This window comes from Phyllostomus discolor, chromosome 9 (assembly GCF_004126475.2).
Source record: "Phyllostomus discolor isolate MPI-MPIP mPhyDis1 chromosome 9, mPhyDis1.pri.v3, whole genome shotgun sequence".
Taxonomy (NCBI): Eukaryota; Metazoa; Chordata; class Mammalia; order Chiroptera; family Phyllostomidae; genus Phyllostomus; species Phyllostomus discolor.
The window spans coordinates 6,870,215-6,883,159 of record NC_040911.2 but is presented as its reverse complement, the minus strand read 5'-3'; positions in this window follow the sequence as shown (position 1 = coordinate 6,883,159).

Here is a 12,945-nt window from a genome sequence, read left to right as displayed (position 1 = left end):
GACATGACATTGAACTCACAATGTGGACTAACAGCAGAAGGAGCTGCTGAGGATTCTCTGAGCGCAGCACTGTCTTTCAGGAGAGGAAAGGAGCTGACCCATTATGCAGGAGAGACCCAGGGAACATCGAACAGGAGGAAAGTTTTAGAAGCGGGACAGGGGTGTTGCTCTCAGCCACACACTGAAGTGTCCCGCTGACCCAGGGAGGAGGAGAGCGAGGCGAACAGAGCTGAGATGCACCTTAATTCCAGTGTCCTGCCCGTCCTTCTCTCTCTTTCTATTCACGATTAGAAAATGATATTTTCCTCTCACTATAGTGAGTGAGAGTTTAGGCACTGACATTTTTTTTTGCCTTAGGTTAAATAACATCTTTAGTTATTAAATATACGTGGGATGCATTCAACTATAAACTATATCTATAAGTAGAAACGATATTTGGATGTTTCACATATTACAACTGCTGCCAAAATCATTCTGCTCAGCGGATAGAACACGCAGCGGTTTAACTTACAAAGTGTCTGAAAGAGGCTGTTACCACCCGGGCAGCCACATACAACCTCTACAATACACACTCCGAACACACTTACTGAATGACATCTGAAAATGCGGGGTTAGGTCCCTGCAGCAGGGCTTTGGATCTCCAGATAAAAATTACTTCTGAATTGTCACTTTGCTTTGTGGAGAATTAAGGATACGAAAGCTGCAATGATTCGTGGACAAAGCCACATGTTACTTGAGAGAGCACGTTCCCCCTTCGGCGCAGAGTGTGCTGGGAAGAGAAGAGTATCAGCTCAACACGACAATGAAAAGGCAAAAAGGAAAAAACGGGGCAACTTGTAGATGGATGACTGTTTTGGAAACCATCAGAATACAGAGGATTCTGGGCAAACCATCCACATTCTGGGAGGAAATACGTCCCTCTACAGGGACCACAGAAGAGACCTGAGCATATGTGTTCCTGGAGCAGATACTGCTGGGCGCTGTCCGAGCCAGGAAGGAAATCCAGCTAAACGTTTTTAATGAGTTGCTCATGACCAAGCACGGCTGGTGTGGGAGGGTGGAGCTCTGTGGGCTGCTGGCCTAAGGTTTTCCTGCTCTTTACATACAGTCTTTCCTCTCTGACATCCACCAACATTTACAGGGAAGGACGATGCAGGAGAAACCTGAGAAAGCTTCGGTTAAGCTGCAGGCTGGGGTTGGGACGGCAGCCATGGCTGAAGCTCTGTCCACCCCGGAGAACTGAAGCCTCATTGCTCAAAGGAAAGAACAAGAAAACTTCGAACTGGTGGAAACCGACTTGTGATAGAAGAGGACAGGAAAATTATCTCTCTCTCTCTGCAGAAGGTGCAGGGCTTGTACAGCCACAGACCAGAGATCTGGGGACACAGTGCCGGCCTGAAGTCAGAGGTTTAATTATAGTGAAGGGTGCCCGGCATCCAGGGTGGCGTGGGGGTTGCAGAGACTGAGTCAGCCTATGAGAGTAAACCTGAGAAAAGATCCAAGTACTTCCTCTCCTGGCCCGTCCAAAATTTCCCTATTACCATTTCCTCTTAACCCTGGAATGTTTCACCCTTCCTTCAGTTCTAAGAGATATCCCAGCATCATTCCACCAAGTTACTTTTTTTGGTCTTTGTCTGGTACTACCTTTTTCTTACTATTGAACACGCTTCCAATAGTAAATCGCTTTTCAATGCTTTTCTGGCAAAAAAAAATGTTTCTACCTATATCTTTCTGATAACTCTTCCTTTTTTGTGATATCCTCCTGAAGTCCCCACTCTTTATTTTATTAGATTTCCCATTTATTATCTTTTTCCATTTCACATTTTCTTTCAGGGCAATTCGATACATCCCTAAGGTTGGGACTTACATGCAAATGTTAACAGCTCTCAAACTATTTCATAAATTCTTGAAATGAAGGCCATCACATCCAGCTTCTTACTAAACCTCTTTGCTTGAACATCCAGAGAAATCTCAAGCAGAATATTAAAGACCACAGACTCATAATATGTCATTCCCAACCCACTTCATGCCTTGTATATCAAATGAACCCCCATTTGCCTATTTTCCCTAGCCAGGAATCTGTAACTTTATCCTTGGTTTTTTAATACTACTGAGTTCCCCACATCAAATAGGTCTCACTAAGTCCTATCAATTTTCAGGAACGGTTTTTGCATACATATTCTTCTATTACGGCTCGCTTTGCTACACATCGTGGATAGAACTATTTCCCCGAATTAGAGCAGAGGCCTCCAACCTGGTCTCCATTCCTCTAACGTCCTCCAACATCACCCTTTTTTTTTCTCCTGAAATAGTATCTGTAGTAGTTTTCTGTTACTGTTAACAAATTCACACCGACTCAGGGGCTTAAACAACACACATGTATGATTTTCAGGTCCAGATACCGGAAGTCCTGAATCAGCATCCCCTGAGCTGAAGGCACAGTGTTGCAGGGCTGGGTCTCCCTGCATCCTCGGGGAAGTATCTGCCTCCCTGGCTCTAGACCCTGCTGTGCTTGGCTGTGCCCACGTCTTTTACCATCTGAGTCCACACAGCCTTGTCAGTTCATTGTCACGTGACCTTCTCTGACTTTGCTCTACTGCCTCTCATAAGAAGCACTGTAACTGTGTTGGGCCCACTTGAGCAACCCAGGATAATCTCTCTATCTCAAGACCCTAAATTTAATCATCTAAGGGGAACGCCTCCCCCCAAACTGGAATTATCTTCTGGCGGGTGGAAGCCTAATAGTGCAGCCTTCCTTTGCTAGGTGAGTGTTCTGGGAACCCTTCTGCATCAGTGTACCAGCTGGCATTGTTGTGAGAGGCTGCATTCGGCTTCAGTGAATTATTTCTGAAGACTCTTTGAATGCATTTGCCTCTTTCATGATGGGTGATTTACAAGTGCACCTTCCCGCACCTGTCCACTCCTTGCTGAGTGACCCTCTGCTTTTGACCCAAAATGGTATGGGTCCTGTGCCCCACCCTCCCTATTCACCCAGTCTTTCTCCAAATGCTTTTTTTATTTGTTTCTCTGGATGAAAAAGTCCTCAAAGGGAAATATTTTGCAAATTGGAAGAGGTGAAACAAAAAATGACAGGAGCACTAAAATGTATCAAAATCAATGGGTTCAAAAACTGTTCTGAGCAGTGGAAAAAACATCTTGATAGTTGTATTGCACCAAATGGAGAGTACTTTAAAAGTGACCGAAGTTTAAACATGTAAGAATAAATGCAAATTTTTTTGTAAGTAAATTCTGTTTTTTTGGAGTCCTCCCTCATATCTAAAGCTCTTTTTTTTCCCCCACACAAAGTAACATATTCACAGAGAAGTGAAATGTGGACATCCTCAGAGAGCCATTACTCAACTCAACTTGCCACGGCATCTACTAAAGCACGTATATAAATTTATGGTACTTGCTTAAACTCTTCTGATGACTTTCTCCAGCACTCCAATATTGGCACCAGATTTTTATATGTAAAAATTTAACTAGTTGGCAGATTATTCATTTTTAAGTGACTGTAAACTTCTCAATCTTACCATTATTTACTGCCCAAAATAAGCCATTTATTGTTATGTGTACATGCATTTTTCATATATTTCCTGCACCTACCCCTTTACTCCTTCTTCTTAATAAATACACTTCAGAGAAGGATATGTCATTCAAAAATATTTATTGAGCCTCTGTTATATGCCAGCCATGGTTCCAAGTGCTTGGAAGGTGGTGAAAGATAAAACATAAAGCAATATCTATAATAAACAATATAAATAAAAGAATAACATCATTTCAATTAGTTATATGCATTATAAAATAACACAGGATAAAGGACAGAGACAGGAGGTAGTAAGAGAGGCATATTAAATTAGGAGGTCAGAAGACAACCGCCCAATATTTTAAATGTTGAGATGGAATCAGCCATTTCAATACTGGGAAAAAGTCAGCTCAGGGAAAAAGGAAAAGAAATTCTTCAGGTGCCTCAGAAAAGTCCAGAATGGCTGGGGCACAACGGAGTATTACAGGTCACAGCCTGAGCTGGGATTGGGGGACTGGTTGGTGGGTTCCACGTGGTAGAAAGCCTTGTGGACCCTGAAAAGTCATAGAAAGTTCTAGGTTTAATCAGGCATCCTTAACATGTAAGTAGAGGAATGACATAACTTCATTTAGGTTTGGAAAAGATAACCCAGTTGTTTTGGGGAGAATGTGATACACGGGAGTGAGACAGAAACAAGCTACTGCCATAAACAGATAAAATGACTAGGACCAAGGGGAAACCTCCATTCTGCAGGGTAAGCATGGAGGTAATACGCCATGCCATTGTCCGAGCTCTGGGGATACATGCGAACAAAGCTAGAGTTGTTCATGCCTGCTCTCTCATTGTCCCACACATCCCTCAGGCAGAATTTGCTTTCATTCAAGTCCCCCCTTACTCTTCACATAAATGTCTCATCACATATAACTGATCAAGCTTGCAGTTATTTAAGTATTTGTCTCCCAGATTAAACGTTGAGCATATGAATAGTATCGTTTATTTCAAACTTTCATATATTTTCTACATTTTTATAGACAAAGCAAAGTTATCTCATTTAAAAAAAATTAAATAAGCAATGCAGGTGCGAATTCATAAAGTCACTGTAATTATCAAGGACAAGACTGAGCCAATTGGTGCTTAGGGCAGATGGAACTATAACAAAGTCCCATCCGCTCTAGCCTAAAGGAATTGATTTAATTGGCTAGTAAAACCTTGATATTTTATATCTACTGTTCTTACATGTTAAAGTGGAAAGATAGAAATCACTAAATTTTATTTTGGCCATAAAGCTTTTTATAAAAGCACCATGGTTACGAGTCCCATACATCACGCATGTCTCGATAAGCACCTAATTGATTCAGATAATTTGCACCTTTGCCTAGAGTGAGTGGTAGACCCAATCATTTAACTTGGTTGATTTAATTCTTTAAATTAATGTCTGAAAATATCTTCATATTGAGTCTATTATTTTCTACTCAATGACATTTTAGCATGTGATATATAAACCAATACTCACTGAATGAAGTGAGGGATTCAAATAAACAGTGAATCAGTATGGAAAAAAGCTGTCAGCTTCTCACATTAAATGAATGGAATAAATCATGAATCAGCAACTGTGAAAATATTGGAGGCTGGTCTAAAATTACATGTCTTCTGACAGTGAGAGAACTGACAATATTTTCAATTACTTTTCACAGCGAGAGTCCTTGAACAAATCTATGTCATCGGATCTGTATGCTAAGTTAGATGTTCTCACTACAATATGAGACATCGCTTCAGAAAACATTAGTATCCGTGCCTTAAGAATGTATAGAGAGAGATGTAGGCTCACTTCTTGAGACTCTTTCCCAGTATCATAATATCCATCAGTAACTTACTGGCTTATTCAGAAATTATCACCGTTACATTCCCATGCAGAATGACAACAATATTATCGGCTAGGTAAGACTTGCTGGCAGATATCCCATAACAATGAATTCAAGAGTTCCTAAATTTTAAAATAGGAATAACGCCAGTTAATTGTTTCTGTTGAAATGGAAGTTTTTTCACTCAAGTATTTCTGATAATTTCTTTGCTAATATGAGTGAAGTCTACTTATTTAGATTGACATTTAAGTATTCTGGTTCAGGGATGTTTTTTTTTAAGATTTTAGTTACTTATTTTTAGACAGAGGAGAAGGGAAAGAGAAAGAGGGAGAGAAACATCAATGTGTGGTTGCCTCTCGTGAGCCCCCTACTGGGGATTTGGCCCGTAACCCAGGCATGTGCTCTGACAGGGAATTGAACCAGCGACTGTTTGGTTTTCAGGTTGGCACTCAATCCACTGAGCCACATGGGCCAGGCCTGGGGTTTATTTTTAAATACCAATGAAATAGGCCTCTCTATACCTAGTTGAGATGTATTAAATCACTCATCAGTCCTATGTGTTGCTTCTGCTGAGAAATTAAGAGCAGACACAGGCCACTGTGGCCCAAGGTGCCAATTAAGGGTTGTAAATAGACACTGTGTACCAAGAGATGCTTAGTGGTCACTGAGCGGTCCCTCATATTCCCCCCTTCCCCCAGTAGACACCAGAAACCCTACCACTCCCAAGCATCAGTCTTATTATATATTTTAAAGTAATAAATTATATTTTAAAGACATTAATAAAGAAAGAAAATATTTCATGTAGGCCCCCACGTTACCATGTCTGATGTTCTAACATATTCCTACCTGATACTATTATTCTGCCTGAAGAATTTCCTTTTGCATTTCTTGTAGAGTGAATCTGCTGGTGATAAATTCTTCTGGCTTTAAAATTTTTTTAACATATTTATTTTGCTTTCATATTTGAAAGCTATTTTCATTGGGCAGAGCTGCATCCAGAATCACATAAGGTATGACATACAGCTTTGCTCCTGCTTGGTGTCACTTGCAGTAGCCTTCTATCATCTGGCATAACTGACTCGGTTTTGCAAATGCCAGACTTAGAAAGCAAATACACACATCCTTTAAATCTTTGAGTGTGACATCAGCTTGTGCTGGGATACAGCACTGCTTTTCATACGTTATCTCGCCGGTGGAAAGGGGCAGTCTCAGGAGCTTCCCCCTGAATTTTCCTCCTGTAATAGCTCTCATCCCATTGAGGTTATGCTGTAAATAGCCAAGAATGTCCACTTAAATTATACATGTGGACTCCGAAAAAATGAGCAGGGGATGAGTCCTTGTACACAATGGACGCACTTTGAGACGGATCTGGGTTAAAACTCTAATTATATATCTGACCCCTATGCGTGCCCTCAAAACAGCTTGGTAGGACAGCATAATAGAACTGTCACCAGAGTCCTGGCCGGGGTGTGTTGAGTCTTTTTACCATTTGCAACTCTGCGATTGAGCTTTCTATTCACGCAGCCATGGGTCCAATCTCAAGCACACTCACTGGTACATTTTAGTCAGGACAGACACCGTTGACACACATTCTTTCGTCTCTGTTTGTAGTCTTGACATCTTCCTGGTCCACTTATATTGACATCTGACCCTAATTAGAATCCCACGGTCAGGAAACAAGGGACGCATCCTGTGGTGGGACAGCATTTTCTTGTAAAGTATCAGACTAACTTGAATGGTGTACCTTTTCCTGCAGCAAGAGGGTCTCTGTCTTCTAACTCGGGAGGGTGGGCCATATTTGGAGATTCACATGGTACAGAAAATCCTGAGAATTTGACATTCTCTAATGCATCTACCAAGATATGTCCATGGCCAACGGAAGGGCATGCCCCTTCCGTGTCACAGTGACTTTAATGCACGAGACTTCCCTGCCACCTGCCAGCCCGCCGGGCACGCTCAGCGCGGCACCCAACACTCAGCTGAGAGATGAGGATCTATCTAAGTGCTATGAAGTGCCTCTGACACTCTCGCACTGGGTTTAGATGGTTAATTTGATCATCTAAGCTTGTTGTTGTTTCCACTCTGAGATAAATCAGTCATGCTGAGAAACAGCCATCTAGTTCTGCAGTTGCTCTTTCTTCTATGCTCCTTTAAGCCCTCAGTCTGGTACCTCCGTCTCGTCCCAATTCAAACAAGTGAAAGTCTTTGGAATCACATTGCTACAGTCGCAGCGACCTTCATTACTTCACATACCACCAGGGCTGGGGTACTCCTGGCAGTCAGTTGGCAAGTGATGGGGATCCAAAGGAACTTCTCCACCTCCCAGTCTGCTTTCTAGGGCCACTCACAGCACCGAGCACCTTAGCTAAACTTTCCTAGGAACAGAGTGTAACCTGGGATTTCTTGTTTGAGTGATTTATTGAGGGAGTCTGTTCAGGGGAAATGAACTTGCATAATTGCTCCCTGGAGTTCATCCTGCCCTGGGGCAAGGAGCCTGAATCCGTAAGTAAAATGTACCCCAGGTGGGGGTGGGAGCAGGGATGGCCCCCAAGGGAGGTGACTCTCTGTGATTGAAAGCAATTCTCTGGAAAAGAAGGCAGCTGTGAATGAACAGGAAACAACACCAGGCCGAGTGGTAAGTACCTCTGCTAAGACCAGGGAACAGGTGGGTGTGACCAGAATCCACTTAAGGAAGAGTCACGCACACTATGAAAATTCTGTGGTTCTCGCGGCTAATGCTTTTAAGACTTGACTTCACTCAGTGAGTGTTTACCGAGCACTTCCAACAAGATAAATTCTGAGATAGGTCTCATCTTGCGTACACAGTTCTCCACTCTTCAAGCCTTCGGCAGCTAGAACACAAAACTTAATAGACACTCCAGTTAGCAAAATGTAGGGTGGAAGGCAGAATGTGGAAATTACCTTAGGTCTAAAGAGAGATTAAATCAAGCAAGCCCTCATTTTAGAGAATTAAGTATAATAGCAAGGGGTTTTAGTGATATTGTGACATTTAAGAAAAACTGCTGTCCTTCCCTAAGAAATTAATAAAGTTTTATGACGCCTCTACTCAATTTAGTTCTATGATTATTTTTTGATTATCAGCCTTTGGGGATATAGAAGTGTAAAGGATAAGACAGTGTCCCTCATTTCATGAACTTTGGGCTACTATAGACATTATATTTTGAAGGTTATTTTTTTTATTTAATTGAAAGTTGAAAATAAAGTGGTTAAATAAAAGCAAAGAATTTCCTAACAAAAGGTATTTTTTAACACAGGAGTTCTTAGTTTCTAGAAAAAAGTGAAGTTTTGCTTGCTAGGAAGATTAGCTGAGGGTCTCCAAAAACCTGAATTCCTTGTATACAAAACTTATCTTTTTTCATATACTTTCTAATAACTACTTGTTAAACAGTTGAAATACAGTGCCGACATTTCAATGCCCTCAAAGTGAGTGGGCATTTCGCATCACAATATTGGGAGAGTGGAAGATTAGAACAATCATTGTAACTTTTGAGACTCCTCTCTCCTTAAGAACTCTGTAAATAGCATGTGTGGATAGTATAATCTTTGGTTTATAAACTAGGACATTACATTAAAAATAAATTATGTTTCCTAAGTCCATCTTAGTTGATATGACAGTTGAGATGATACAATTTCTACCTCAAAGATTTTTTATAAAAACTATTGCCTGATGAAATTAAATATCCTTGATATCTCAGGATAGTCTTAGAAGTAGTATTTTTAATTATCATACAAGCAACAAGTTATTTTGTCTTCCATGTGTCTTGTCAATCTCTTAACAGACGCCAGTTGGAAAGTATGTCAGAGTTTGGATTGAAGTCAGTCTCCCTTTCATGGTTGCATTTGAATTCAGGTCTGTCACGAGTGATAAAAAGTGATAAATGTGGCATTGCCATGTTAGAAGATCATTAAATGTCACTCTGTGTCCTGGCAGCCAAATGGCTGGCAGAAAGTCAATGATGCAAACTCAGTGTGGAGCGTGCAGAGTGGCGATGGATCTAGGGCACCGCAGAGCCATACAAGCTGTGAACAATCAATCCATCATTTCATTCAAAGGAAGAGTGAGATGAGATTTGATGGAAATACTGTGCGGGAACCTCCAGACTTAGACACCTAGCTTGCAAGCGTGTTGATTTACACATAACCGTTTAGTGGCCAGCGGCTGGGACAATAGACAGGGAAAATGACATACACATTTGATCAATTTTTTCTGAATATCTCCTTGACTTTAGATGTTCTTTATGCACCATGAGACTTAAACGGCCTTCACTTTCCTAGCTCTAAAGCACAGAGGCCTAATGTGGCTCTCCTATAGAGAAACCATTCATACACCCGATGAGGACAGTACTCGGTCTGAATGGCCATGCCCTTCCGGGTCTGCAGAGGCTTGCACCAACTGGAGGGCAATTTACTTAGCTATCTGCTCCATGTGCTGCTCTTCCATTCCTATGAATTGATTCCCTACAGTTCCTAAATATAAATTGTACTTACAACCGTGTGGAAATGCTTACACAATATTAATATTTACTTTCAAAAAGCTTTTAAAGCCATAACACAAAATATGAAGTGCTTTTTATATGTTTATCCAATAATATACACCACTTGCGTTTTAAATGTAAGCTAGAAAATGAAAAAAATGGCTGTTGAGTACCACCAGATATCCATTAGATTGATAAATCTGCTTAATCTAGTTCACAGCCATTGGATAAAAATATGGAGCATAAAATACACAAAGTGCGAAGTGGGGCCGTAGGTATTACGACACCAGAAGTTTGCATTAGTGAGCTCTCTCTGTGTTCATAGATTTGACGCAGGGTATTTTCGAATGAGTTATGAATTTGTCGGGATAAGTGCACTGAGAACCACATTATCTGTTTCAAGTCACAACCATATTTTAAAATTTGTACTAGAATGTATAGCGAGCAGGTATTCTAAATCAAATTGTTTGCTGGTTTTTTTTTTGAAGTAGAATTAGAAACCCATTATTTTCCTAAAATTTATGAGAGTTAGAGAATTTGGCAATATTTATTAAAAAAATGTCCAGTTTAACATAATGATCCAGTTTCTTTGAGAGAATTATCACTAAAGATAAAAATAACCAGGTGGATATCTACACTTAATGTCATTAGTAATTAAAATTATCTGATCAAACTTCTATATCCTGATTTACGGGGAACAACAAGTGTTGTTTTGACTATTATTTAGATTTCCATCTAGAAAATCCTACAGGAACAATAAACAATGTCTAGGTGGCATGTTATTGTCTGTATTTCTTAGCAGTTGTATTTTTCTTTGTGTTAATAAATGACCTCCTTCTTAAGCTTATATGAATATTTCCAACTAATATGACTACTCCAGAAAGCAATTATTCACCATGTCTTCACGTTGCGATCAGACATGCAGCGGGTCTGAATCCATCATCCCCGTCTTCCCACACACCGTTGGCTGTGTCTCGCCCATCAAACAGCAGACCTGCTGCCTGTGCCCTGCTTCATAGCCCCACTTGTGACTACGAAGATGCTTCATTTGGCAGTCTCTCTTTTCTTCGGTCTTTCCTTTCTTCTCTGTCCTGGATCCTTTCTGTGATAATTGCTCCAAGTCCAATACATGAAATTTTTGGTGAGATTTTGTGAGGGGTTGAGAAAAAAAGGTCTATAGGAAGGCAGATTATTGGAAGGTAAACCAAGAAGGACTGCTGATGTAGAGTAAGGGAGTTCCGGCAACACCGTCTCCCGCACGCAGTACTGCGGAAAGTAGGAAAGGTTCCAAAAGACCCCCTTGATCTGCCCAACAAGGTTGTCGTGCTGACTGTGCTGGGGAAGTTGTCCCTTGCCTTCATCTATATGTTTCTCAGAAAGAAAAAGATAAATGTATACAAGATTTCACTTTAACTTTTCAGTAGAATTTTAATGACATATGAAGGTATCAATATAGTTTTTCCTACCAGAAAAATGTCCCAAACAGTAAATCTCTCAGAAAGAAATAAAATGAAATCCACGTCCCTGTTAGGCTGTTGAGTCAGGGTAAGACAGAGCCGAGGCCATGACCTCAGGGACCTGGTTAGGCCTCGGGAAGGCGTGCGCTGATGCTCCGCAGACCCTTCCAGACGGAGGCGGAGGCGGCGGCGGCTCTCCAGGCGGCCTCCCGGGCGTCTCTGCCACCCGCACAGGCTTCGGAGAACCGCAGAGGCGTTCTCTCACTGAGGCCCCATAAAATGCCCAAAATAGACGGAGAAAAGTGTACGTGAAAGAGATTTGTAGTTTCGTCCGCTGGCCCCCGAAATGCTTATAATTGGATACATAAAACCCTCATGTATTTTATAGGGTTATATCAGGTGGGGCTAAATAGTTTGAAGATGAAATAATTAGACTCTCATTTCTACAGTAGGAAAGCAGTTTAAGAACACTATTGAGCTCAAGACAAACCCTATGTCTTATTTTTTTTTCAGGAAGAACAATGCAGAACATGGAATCAAGAGTCCAGAGGACAAAGAGACACGGATATTCATTCCCAGGAAGCCGGTCCGATCCCCTGGCAAGGAGCTGGCCCCGGGTACTTAGCTGATTTTTGGAAATGCTCTGAGTCAGTGGCTGTTGTGTGTAGCTATTTCTCCCAGTTTTGAAGGAGGTTTCTGCTGAGGCTGACCTCTGCCTGCCATATCCCCCTATGTCAGATCTGTGCCACTCAGATGCTCGTCCCTAGCTCGCAGATTTTTAGGTCTTAAAAACTGGGTATGAGGACGTGGATTGGATTTGCACGAAGAGGTTCTAATCCTGAGTTCAAGGGCTGAGTTGTTGAGGAGAGTGTTTGCCCATCATTTGTGGGCCTTAGTCACAAACCACACAGTTCATAATCAAATAGATTTTAAATAAGTTGCTCTGAAATTAACACCATTTAAAAAACAAACATCTCTGCTTTGGGTGAAATGTTAAGCTAAAAAGCTCTGGTTAACTTTGAAGACAGATTTCTGCTGGTTAAAGTTCTATCATATGAAGATTTCTAAAACCATCTTGCATGATTCTTACTAATGCCTGTCAGTCAGAGTTTAGATTTGGTGGTAAAATAACATTTAACAGAGCTTATTATTTATAAATGAGAAATTAATTGACGTTTCGACGCAATGTAGTATATTCCTTTGGTTTATCTGTAGTTATTGTGAATAAAAATCAGTATTTATTTGTTGACTACTAATGCATAGTCAACATACACTGGAGCCCAATGGCAGTTCCTTCAAACGCAATACTTTCCCCATAACAAAATGAAGCACTTAAATGCTGGCGCCGTGCTCGGTTCATTCATTTGTATAAATGGATAAAAACTGATAATGCATAAATTTGTTATGCGATTTCTTCGAAGCTGTTTACAATCTTACACCCAGAATACTCCATACATATTGTAATTCTATTAAAAGATCGGAGAGCTTTTAGAAGAAATCTAACAGAAAGTAATGGGTAAATATAACTCCCTTTCTAGATTCTCTCTGGCAGCGACAGGAGAGGTGAAAACACTCTTCCTGCATCATCACGGCACCGCTCTTCC